The following is an 11,319-nucleotide window of genomic DNA, read 5'->3' on the forward strand; positions in this document are numbered from 1 at the left end:
TTGTTGTGTATTTAAGGTGTATTTCATTTTCGAGTTTATCTATAAATCCTTTTGGTGTTTGTTTCAGACATATATCAGACACACAGTATAATGTATAATCCATATTTATACATATATATTTGTTATTTTATACTATGTACATATATGTACATGTATTTTGAAATATATGGTTGATTCGTCTGATATATAAGCATAAATGGCCAAAAATATATATATCCTAATGAACATTTTCAGCCCAACCAGAGTTTCAGTATTCAGCGCAGTCCCAACAGCTGATATATTTGTCAGTCTCAACGCAGGAGGCGGGGTTTGCCTGAGTACGGGTGGGAAAAACAAACAATGACCTGCGTTGGTTGTTTCACTTGTGCTAGAGCAGATAGCAGGATGACGAATCTCTTAGACCACATGCACAACAGGCAATATACCAAATATGGGCACAGTAAGGAAGTGCTATAAACAGGGCCATGCTTCTCCCACTGACACAAAAGTGATCACAAATTTCAAAATTTGTGTGAAGAGCTTGTAATTGAACTTGGGGGAGCAAGTTGCTACAAAAAGTTTTATTCTTCCACATAATTCAGTTACAAATAAACAAATACAACTAGTAAAATATCCAATTATTTGAACCTGATATCCACTGACAAAATAATATCAGACTGGTCATCAGTTAGCCATTGTTTATTTATGTGCTTTTCACTTGCTTTCTGAGGCCTCCCTACTTAATAAAGATTAAGTGACCCTTATTAGTCCCACAATGGGGAAATTTCACATCCGCATTTAACCAATCCATGAAGTTAAACACCACATACACACTAGTGAGCAAACACACTAGGGGGCAGTGAGCACACTTGCCCAGCGCGGAGGGCAGCCCTATCCATAGCACCCAGGGAGCAGTTTGGTGTTAGGTGCCTTGCTCAAGAACACTTCAGTCATATACTGTCAGCTCTGGGGATCTAACTGGCAACCTTCCAGTCACAGGGCCGGTTCCCTAACCTCCAGTCTGTGACTGCCTCATTTGCCCCAATAGATTCATGAGTGCTAAATAGAATAATTTCATGATTACTTGGCTCTACAGGGTGAAAAGGTTGTTCAGATTGATGGAGAATGTATCTATCTATCTATAATCTCATATCTCCAGATTGGTAGGTAACTTTACAGGAGAAGGAAAAAACTTACTTTACTTTCAATGTAAGTCAATGAAACCAGAAAGTCATTCTGGTAATTATGGTACACCATAGTGATGTCCATGTTTTTGGAATGGGATGCCTAGCAAGTAGATGTGATGATCAATCCACATGTTTTTGGACACATGGTGAATTTTGTCTTTCTTAATGATCTAGTGTTGTGACAGCATACACATTATATGCTTTCCCTGCCAAAAACAGGCCTCAAGTCAGTCCACACTGCTATGTGGTGCATGCTTTCAAATGAACAGCAGATGGCACAACAGATCCTGTATATGACCTCAAGAGCTCAATAATGAACAGTCTGTCATTTGATACCCTCACAACACACATGCAGAGCGCAGACCACGTCCCAGATGCCAAGTCAAGGGGAACTGATGCCACCGAGGTGGTTGGAGGAGCCTTTTACACCTTAGTTCCTGATAAAATGCAGACTGATTCACATTTCTGCTAAATGTAGTCTATAATCTGCACCTTTGATGTAGTTAAAAAGTCTAACCTTATATGTTTTTCCTCATCTTCCACCATAACCTGATAATACTTTGGCTTTTTATCTCTTGTTGGTGTGCATTTCTTGTCTTCAGTAGGCAGACAGATTGCATTTTCCTGGATGCCTTTGAACAAGCAATTAATTTGGGCAAAGGGCAATAAATGATTTGGCCTGCTTTTTTCAATTGAGGCTGAAGGAGCATGATGCTGCTTTAGGGCTGGAAGGTGGCCAGGCACCCACCCCTCTTTGCTACAGTTATTCATAGTGTCCCTTTCCTACTGAGTATTTTCTGTTGTTAAGGCTATACTATGTAAGTTGTGGGGATTTGGAGACCTCTCTGGTGCAAATGTGTAATTGCGCACAACAAGTGGAAGAACATATTTTAACACTGGTTGAGTTTTGGACCCCTTCCCTGAATGGATGAATCCGATGATTGAGGGTGCATTAAATTAGTTTTAAACAGAACATGGTTAAAATTGTTGAAGGACACATCTTCTGGGGATATAAGTGAATTATCTATTATTGTCATCATATCTTCATTGGTTTAATGGTGATTTGAGACCTTAAAATACTGAAAGGTATATAATATTACCTTTTGTTGTCTGGTTTAGAGTAGAACAAACTGGATTTCGCTGCTTTTGGAGCAAATACCTCATATCACAATTTTTGAAGTTTTTCAGTTTTTGACAATTTGAAAGTACCTGTTGCCCTTTATATGGTGTGTAAATTTCATGATGAATGGACAAACAGGAATAGCTAAAAATGACTTGCAAAAAAACATTAAAAGTAAAGTAGGCTTTTTCCTTCTTCTGTAATATTATAATTTTGGAAATACAAGGTTTTGTCCCAACAGAAATGATATGCTGTACATAAAATATCCAAAAAAGTATGTATAAAAAGTGATTCCAAATTTTTTGAACAGTAGCTAACTAGGTAGTCCTTGCTGAACAAAAGACAGGAGCATTAGGATTAAAATCTGATGGTCTTGCATTCTAATGGGAATTGACTTAATGACTATCCTTAAAGACCACTAGTTTCCAGTAGGACACCTTTAAATCCCATTAAGAAATCATCGAATACATCTGTAATCAGTTAGTCCTTTACACGGTTATATCAGCCCATCAAGGAAGCACAAAATACAATTACTGGCTATTGGACACCACGAGAAACCATCAAAAATGACTATATTTTCAGCAGGGATGTTAGCTTAGCTTTCTTTTACCTCAGAAAGCTAGCGGTGTGGCAGGTAGCAATGTTGCTAGTTTTATCCTCTCACCACTCAGGTGGTTTTGTACTCACAGGTCTGTGGGATTTCTTTTGGTATGTTCGTTTAAATAAGTGAAATTTATTTGTTTACAAATGTTACAGAGCTTATAAGGATCCTCTGATATAGCCAGCTAGCTACCTAGTGGTGACTTAGCTGCCTCACTATATTCTTCAGTCTGAAAACAAAAGTTTTTACCTCAGTGAGGCCATAAACTTTCAGAAATGCCATCTTCTACCTTCACGTTACTTTCTAAACACAAAAAGGAGATTTACTTTTAGATGAATTGTGTTGTTTTTTAGCTCTGGGTGAGTTGTTAGCATTAGCTAATGTGAATTGTTAAGTTGTTTATGTATGTAAACAGTGTTCGTTCTTAGCTTCCCTTGTCCTTAAAATAGAAATAAAACAATTCTTTGCAGTAATATTCAGTTAATTTCCCTGACAATAACTACTTACTTGTTCTTGATGTAACTGTTCATGCATTACTATAAAAAACGTTCACTATCAATGTCACCATCGCTTGTTCTTTGTAAAGTAGCCATTTACGAAAGACCTTTTAAGGAGCTCCTAAAAACATTTTTTTCAGATAGAAGAACAGTTGCAAGTGGTTATTTGAATGACTTGCTTTAGAAATTATAGCTATGGTCGTGTGCAAAAGTTATAGGCGCCCCTGACCGTTGATGTGAAAATATACATATTGTTGCATCTCCATTTTTCAGTTTTTGACATAATTTGAAAATTGTTGTGCTTTACAAGCAAATTTCATGATGAATAGACCCAAAGAAATGGCTCAAAATGACCTTGAAAAAAGTCTGGTTCCACTGACTTACATTAAAAGTAAAGTATGTTTTCTCCTTCTCCTGTGAAGTTAGGTTTTGTTCCAACAATAGCAAATCTTTAATGGATATCTGTATTTGCTGAATTTAACACACTGGGAAAAAAATAAAACATAAAATGCTATGGCCCTTTTTATATTTGATGTTTTTTCATATATAAGTGAAAATGCAGAAGTGCTGCACTAAACTTTGCAGACAAAAGATATATTTAGGCTTGTTCCCTGTAGAGGATATGCTGACTTATTTTTACTTAATAAATATGATTTGCAGTGGTGGGTGAAGTACACAAATCATGTACTTGAGTTAAAGTAGGGATGCCCAAGGTAGAATACTGCTCCATTGTTTAATAGAATATCATTAATTAGCCTGACACTGATGTCTATTAAAATGATCATAAGCACAAAATACTGAAGGCAAACAGTTTCCATCAGGGAGAACCGAGTGGCTCTGACATCACTTTTTACACACAAGCAAAGTTTCAGTTTAAGATTTATTTACAACTTAGTTCCAAGTTTAAGTTTAATAAAAACTGGCTTTAAACTCAGGATCACAAATGAGCTCCTTTACTATGTTGATCTGTAGGCCTCTGTTCATAAACATAAACCAGCCCAAACTAATTTACTATAAAATGAAATGGTGTTTGTAGAAATTCAGAAAAAAGCCGCGTCAGTCACGACTGCATATGTGGACATATTTCTATATTGTGCTCTATTTACACAAAGTTAGGTCAGGTCATCATTTATGTTGAACAGACACTCGCTGTGCCGTGTGCTGCACTGTGTCAGAATGACCAACAGGTCAAAACAAGCTCTAAACAAAGTGACCGCTGTGCCCTGATTGGTGCTCTGGCTTTGCGCTTCTTTTGTTTTGATATGTTACGTTTTTATACACACAGAAACCAAAAGGAACGACTATTAGACTTTGAAATGTAGTGGAGTGAAAGTAAAAAGTCATCCAAATGGGAAAACCTGTAGTACAGATACATGAAAAAACTACTTAAGTACAGTAACTAATTACATTTACTTAGTTACTGTGAGCCACTGATGATTTGACCAAAAGAAGATTTGGAAGCTTTTTATTATTGAGATAATATTAGCATTTGTGGTCTATAAGTTAAAGAAGGCCTTTGCAGTCTCATATTGCTGGTTCTACCTCATATTTCTGTTATTTGCATGGTGCTTCTTTTTATCAAGCAAAATGGGCCACTTCTGGATCCTTGTATCAATAAAGCCTGCGCGTGCTAGCACCACATGCAGCCCACTTCGCCTTTAAAAACATATTGATTTCCTGGGTTTGCAGCGAGCTTAATGCGATCGATAGTCATGCCCTTTCAAGATCAGCACCAGGATAAGCGGACCATCCTCTCACACACTTACCTCTACTTACACACACACATACATGCAGACACTCTCCCACACACACAGACGCCCTCTGTCTGACACTCTCTCTCTCGCGCACACACATATACATACACACACTCTGGTTTTATACAGTGCCCCACAATGTGGGGTGTGTCATTTATTTAATTCCTGGCCAAAACAGCCATTAAGGGCAAGTTATTCATTTATCAGGAGATTTTGTGAGGAGGTTAGACCTAACTGTACAAGAAGGGGAACAGTCAAAACTAGAGTTCAAAAAATGGTTAAAAGATACAGAGAAAATGGGACTCCTAACAACCACCTGCAATGTCTGGTAGACCACCCAAATTGTCCCCATCAGATGAACAGTACTTTCATCTTTGAGAGAGGGGAAAACGAGCTCCATGTGTCAAACCTTCCACTGTGAGATGACAACACAACGCTGTGAGTCTGAAAGGATGTCTAGCTGTTAAGAGGCCCCTACTGAGAAAAAAGGAAACAGGCAAAAAAGAAGAAACTTTGCAAACCAAACAAAGAAGCTCCTGGTGTTCTAAGAACTATGGACTGACCACCTGGGAGTGCAGACCACAAAATCAGGGAATGTGTCTGGGATTATTTGGATCGTGAGAAGCAGAAAATGCAACCAACGTCTAAGACCGAAATTTGGAAATGTGGAAAAATATCCCTGCAGATTTCTTTCATATTGAAAATAAGTCTCTTGAGAAGAATGGAAGCTGTAACAAAGCTTGTGTGGACACACTACACATTTTACAAGGTGCTCATCCTTCTGGGTCACGGGGGAGTGGAGCCCATCCACAGCAGTCAGTGGGTGGAGGGCAGGATACACCCGGGACAGGTCGCCAGTCTGTTGCAGGGCAGACATATACATTCACACGCAAGGACTGTTTAGCATGTTCAGGTGGCCTGACTGCATGTCTTGGGACTGTGGGAGGAAATCTGATACAGATACAAGGAGAACATGCAAACTTCACATGGAAAGGACCCTTTTTGCCCAGCTGGGGAACCGAACCCTGGCCCTTCTTGCTGCGAGGTGACAGTGTTACCCACAGCATTTATTGTCTGCTTTTTCCTGAAGCTGAAAAAGAAATGGTTGCTTTGACTGAAAGAGCAGTCATGGGCTGGACCAGCCTCGTGACCAGATGGTCGCTGATTCTGCTTCCCTGAGCTGACAGTACATGACTGAGGTGCCCTTGAGCAAGATACCTAACCCCCAACTGCTCTCCAGGCACCATGGATAGGGCTACCCACCCAAGTGTGCCCACTGCCCCCCCTAGTGTGTGTGTGGTGTTTCACTGCACAGATGGGTTAGAATGGGGAGGTGAAACTTCCCTGTTATGTGACCAATAGGGGTCACATAATAATAATAATAACATTAATAATAAATAAAAGGAAGGATCTCTGATTTTTGCACTGTATGTACATGCATTAACATGTTGTATGTAGTCTATAAATGTAAATACTGATATCGTCGCATATATTGCCAAAAACTTAACCACTTTTCAGGAGAAGAAAAAACAGATCTTAACTTTAAATGGGTGTAAATAATGTTGGACTGGAAATTTTCACGCAATGTGAAGGGCAGCTATTTTCAAATTATATCAAAAAGTGAAAAATGAAGGAACCTTCACCCTCTTTCTGTCTGTCTTACCCTCTCTCCCTCTCTCCACCTTTCTCTCTGTGTCTCTCTTTCTCTCACCCCCATCCCCAGGTAATAGTTGTCCTTGGGCTGGAGAGCAGTTTGTCTGCATTAGGAGTGAAGTGAGTCTAAAGGGATTGTTTGTGCACTCTGGGTAATATGGTTATGTATGTAAAGGCCAGTTTGGTGTTTTTATGCAAGGTGGAGGAGATTGTAGCACGCATTTCTTTTGACCTCTTTTTTCTAATCCCTTTTGTTTGTACCCCTTCTCTACATATACACCGCTAGTGCCTCTAATGCCGATCAATAGCTGTTTGTATTTCCAGTCTGCTGGAGCATCTGCATCTTTGCTCGCGTGGGTAGCAGAGATAATACGGCTGGCCTGTGTCCTTGCCAGTTTGTTTAAGTGCAGTCAAGGAGAGACTGAAACGGGCAAATTGATTTTGAGGTTCAAGTGCAAGGTTGCTCCTTTGCTAAGCGCTCCTCCGGTCTGCTTACATGTAATTGGTTTCATCATATAAATAAACGCCTTGTATAAACATGTGGAACACCATGCTGAAATAGAGTCGGAAATAACCATCATTTTGGTGAGGGCAGGGGCTGAGATGTTTAAAACGGCATTTTGTGGGAAGTCAGTTGAGCTTATAACAGGATTTTTTTCAGTAAATAAAAATATTGCAGATAAAGTTCATGTAATATTATGGTATTCTATATGCAGAGTTTCATTACAAACCTAAATCCAGTTGGGACGGTAGGGAAAATGTAAATAATAACAGTTTTTTTGACCTGTATTCAACTGAAAACATTTGAGGCCTGCAACGTGTTCCAAAATAAGTTGCATGCTTACCGCTGTGTTGCATCACCTTTCCATTTAAAAATGTTCAGTAATCATTTGGGAATTGCGGTCACCAGTAGTGGTAGTTAAAAAGTGGATTTTTCCCCATTCTTACTTGATTTGTCACTTGAGCTGCTCAATGGTCCAGAATCGTACATTATGCTTCATAAAGCGCAAAACATTTTTTTGTGGGAGACAGACCTGGACTGCAGGCAGGGCAGTCTAGTTACTTGCACTCTTTTATGACTCAGTTATGCTGTCATTTCATTTGCAGGATGTGGCTTGGCATTGTCTTGCTGAAACAAGCTGGGTAGTCTCTGAAAAAGACATTTAGATGGCAGCATATGTTGCCCCAAAATGCATCTCCTCAGTATTAATGATGCCTTCATCGACATGCAAGTTACCCACTAACACACCCACATACCATGACAAAGACTGGCTTGTGAACTTTGCGCTGGTAACAGTCAGGAAGGTCCTTTTCATCTGAGATTGCCCAGATCACAGCACACGTTTTCACTTCACTTCAGTCCATCTCAGATGAGCTTTAACCCAGAGAAACTGGCGGCGTTTCTGGACATTCCTGATGTATAGTTTCCACTTTGCATAGTCTAGTCGTAACTGTTTAAATGGCCAGGGCCCACCAGCAGGCCCAAAGTTTTGTGACATACTTCTATAACCTAAGAATAGCTCAGCCAGTCCCTGTAGTTGCTGAATAACAGGCCTTAATAGGCAATTAGCTTGGGATTTTAAGGGGTTAACTTGTATTTGTAGATGTAGCAACTAACAGTTCTTACAAGACAAGTATTGCATGGCCCATGGGGTTAATTAATTACAGAATCATTTTCAGCTTTTAATGCAGTGCCATCTGAGCAGTCATAGACATTCAGTACTGGTTTCAGCCTTGCCCCTTATGAGATTTCTTGGGATTTTTAAAATCTTTTAATAATGTAATGGACAGCAGATGATGAAATCTATAAATTCCTTGTGTGAGCCTCCTTGTGTGGATGCTCCTTTTATACCCAGTCATGATAGATGCTCCTTTTATACCCAGATCACCTGCTACTTATTCATCTGTTGACCTGGGGAAATTTGCAAAACAAGTCTATTTTTCATCCCACAGAGTATTATTATTATTATCATTAGTAGTAGTAGTAGTAGTAAGAGTGGTATTATCAAGAAACAGAAAACTATGCCTTCACCTTTTCTATCTGTTCTGTCCTTTGGAGTCAGCTTGTGAAAAATGCTGGGAACTTGACTGTAAATATCAAAACTTTTTCAATAACACTAAAGATATGCAACTTGATGATCAGAAGTCAATCTGTGAGATTCAGACTGCACAAGATGTAAACCACAGCACCAACCCCATGGCAGCAAACATTTTTCTTTTCATTCTTTTGTTGTTTTCTTCTTAAACGTTTATTTTCTGGCAGAGATCGGACCATGATTTGAAGCAAGATAGGCTGTATAGAGCTGTTCAACTGGAAGTGACTGTGGTAACTGTGGTTGTATGTATGTTTGTGACTAACACAGGAGGAATTTGTCATCCAAACACCAGTAGCATTTGCTAAAGTATAGCACTGTGGCTAGGTGGCTATGATAGACTCTCTTGGCGTGCTGTTAAAACATGTACATGGAAAACTGACATAAACAATAAATAAATAAATAAAAAGTGCATAAACACTGTGTGATTGCAGTTAGCAAGTTACGAAATTTGAATTGTAAGCTAATGCTATTGCGAGGTCTGAAGTTGGTGCTGATGTTTATGTGACATAAACTGAAAGGCAAAAAAACAAAAACAAAACAAAACTGAGTGTGATGAAGCTGCGGCTTTAAAGTCTTTTTATAAATTGGGGGGTGCAGTCAAACTGTGCTGGAAATAACTACATTATTTTTAGTTTACAATTTCTTTGCACTCTTTAATTGACAGTCAATTTGAATAGCCTAAATGAAAGATTTGGGATTTGATTTGATATTTTAAATTGTCTTTAAAATTTCTTCAATAAATTTGTTGTTTTACAATCTAGCTTTTTACTTATATCGCTGCGGAACAAAACATTGCATCTCTAAAAAGGTAACTTTACAGGAGAAGAAAAAGACATACTTTACTTTAAATGTAACCAGAAGTTTTCCAAGTAATTCTGGACAGTTTCTTTTGGTCCATTCATCATGAAATTTACAGACAATATAAAGGTCAACAGGAATTTTCAAATTATAACAAAAACTAAAAAACATTAAAAATGGAGATGCATTTTTTTCGACAGCAGCGATATGTTATTATATACATATTTTGTTTTGAATATCATTAAAATTGCTGTTATAATGATATTAATCAACTTTTATTGGAAAATAGGACTGTTACAAAATTTACAAAAGTAAAAATTTGCTTTACCATAACATTTTTCTTTTGTCATTTTTCATTATGAAAATAAATGTATCATGCTGTCGAATTGGTTAAAAGAGTTGAAGACCCTTTTGCCTGGCTCGAACTCTGGACTAAAATAATTTTTTGTCTGTACCTTAATTATGTTCATTTTATTAAAGCAATAATTAAACATTCCATTTTGTCACTACAAAACAATTATTGCACCACCTATACTTTACCAAACGTTTCGGTAGTGACAATGTTCGCTGTAAGCAGAACTCAAAAATGCATGACGAGAAAACACTGCCTTGAGCAGAAAAATTTGATTTAAGCCACTCTGAGTCAGGGTTTGGCTATAGCAAAATACAAGTATTGAGGATTTGTCTTCAAAATGCAGAAATGAACTATTTGTACTAAGTCCAAGTTACATTTAGTGAAGACAATACTCTGAATATATTTATGTGATGATCAGTCATTAATTTCCATGTTACTGAGCTCTGATAAATCAATGTGAGGATCAGTTATTAATCTCAGTGTTACTGAGCTCTGCTAAAGCCTGAGTAGACTGATAAATCAGTTATGATCAGATATTAATCTCAGTGTTACTGAGCTCTGCTAAAGCCTGAGTAGACTGATAAATCAATGTGATCGGTTATTAATCTCAGCGTTACTGAGCTCTGCTAAAGCCTGCGTAGACTGATAAATCAATGTGAGGATCAGTTATTAATCTCAGTGTTACTGAGCTCTGCTAAAGCCTGAGTAGACTGATAAATCAGTTATGATCAGATATTAATCTCAGTGTTACTGAGCTCTGCTAAAGTCTGAGTAGACTGATAAATCAATGTGATGATCAGTGATTAATATCAGTGTTACGGAGTTCTGCTAAAGCCCGAGTAGACTATTAATCAATGTGATGATGTGCTATTTACATGAAACATATTACCATAAGAATTACATGTAGAAAACTGCTCACCAGAAACAGCGAGGAACAGTATAAATTAAATAAAAATGACAAAAGCAGAGTTTTCCTATATCTTTTCCTTATCAGTTTGCATTCTAAATGTGTTCTGAATATGCTCCTGAATACATTTAGAACAGTGGATTCAGCATTCAGCCATTACTACTTTTTCGAAGCATTCTGCCCAGCCAACCTTACTGTTAATAAAAAATGTTTTAAAAAAGCTTTTCTCCTCTAAATATTCATACATATTCTGATCCAAAGGCTCTTTCTTTTGCTTTTACTGTGTCTGCTGCTGGAGATATTGTGGCAGAGAGAGAGAGAGAGAGGGAGGGCGGGAAGGGGGGGGGCAGCACAGGGCGGCAGACCCCGAAG

Source organism: Pygocentrus nattereri, chromosome 3 (assembly GCF_015220715.1).
Source record: "Pygocentrus nattereri isolate fPygNat1 chromosome 3, fPygNat1.pri, whole genome shotgun sequence".
Taxonomy (NCBI): Eukaryota; Metazoa; Chordata; class Actinopteri; order Characiformes; family Serrasalmidae; genus Pygocentrus; species Pygocentrus nattereri.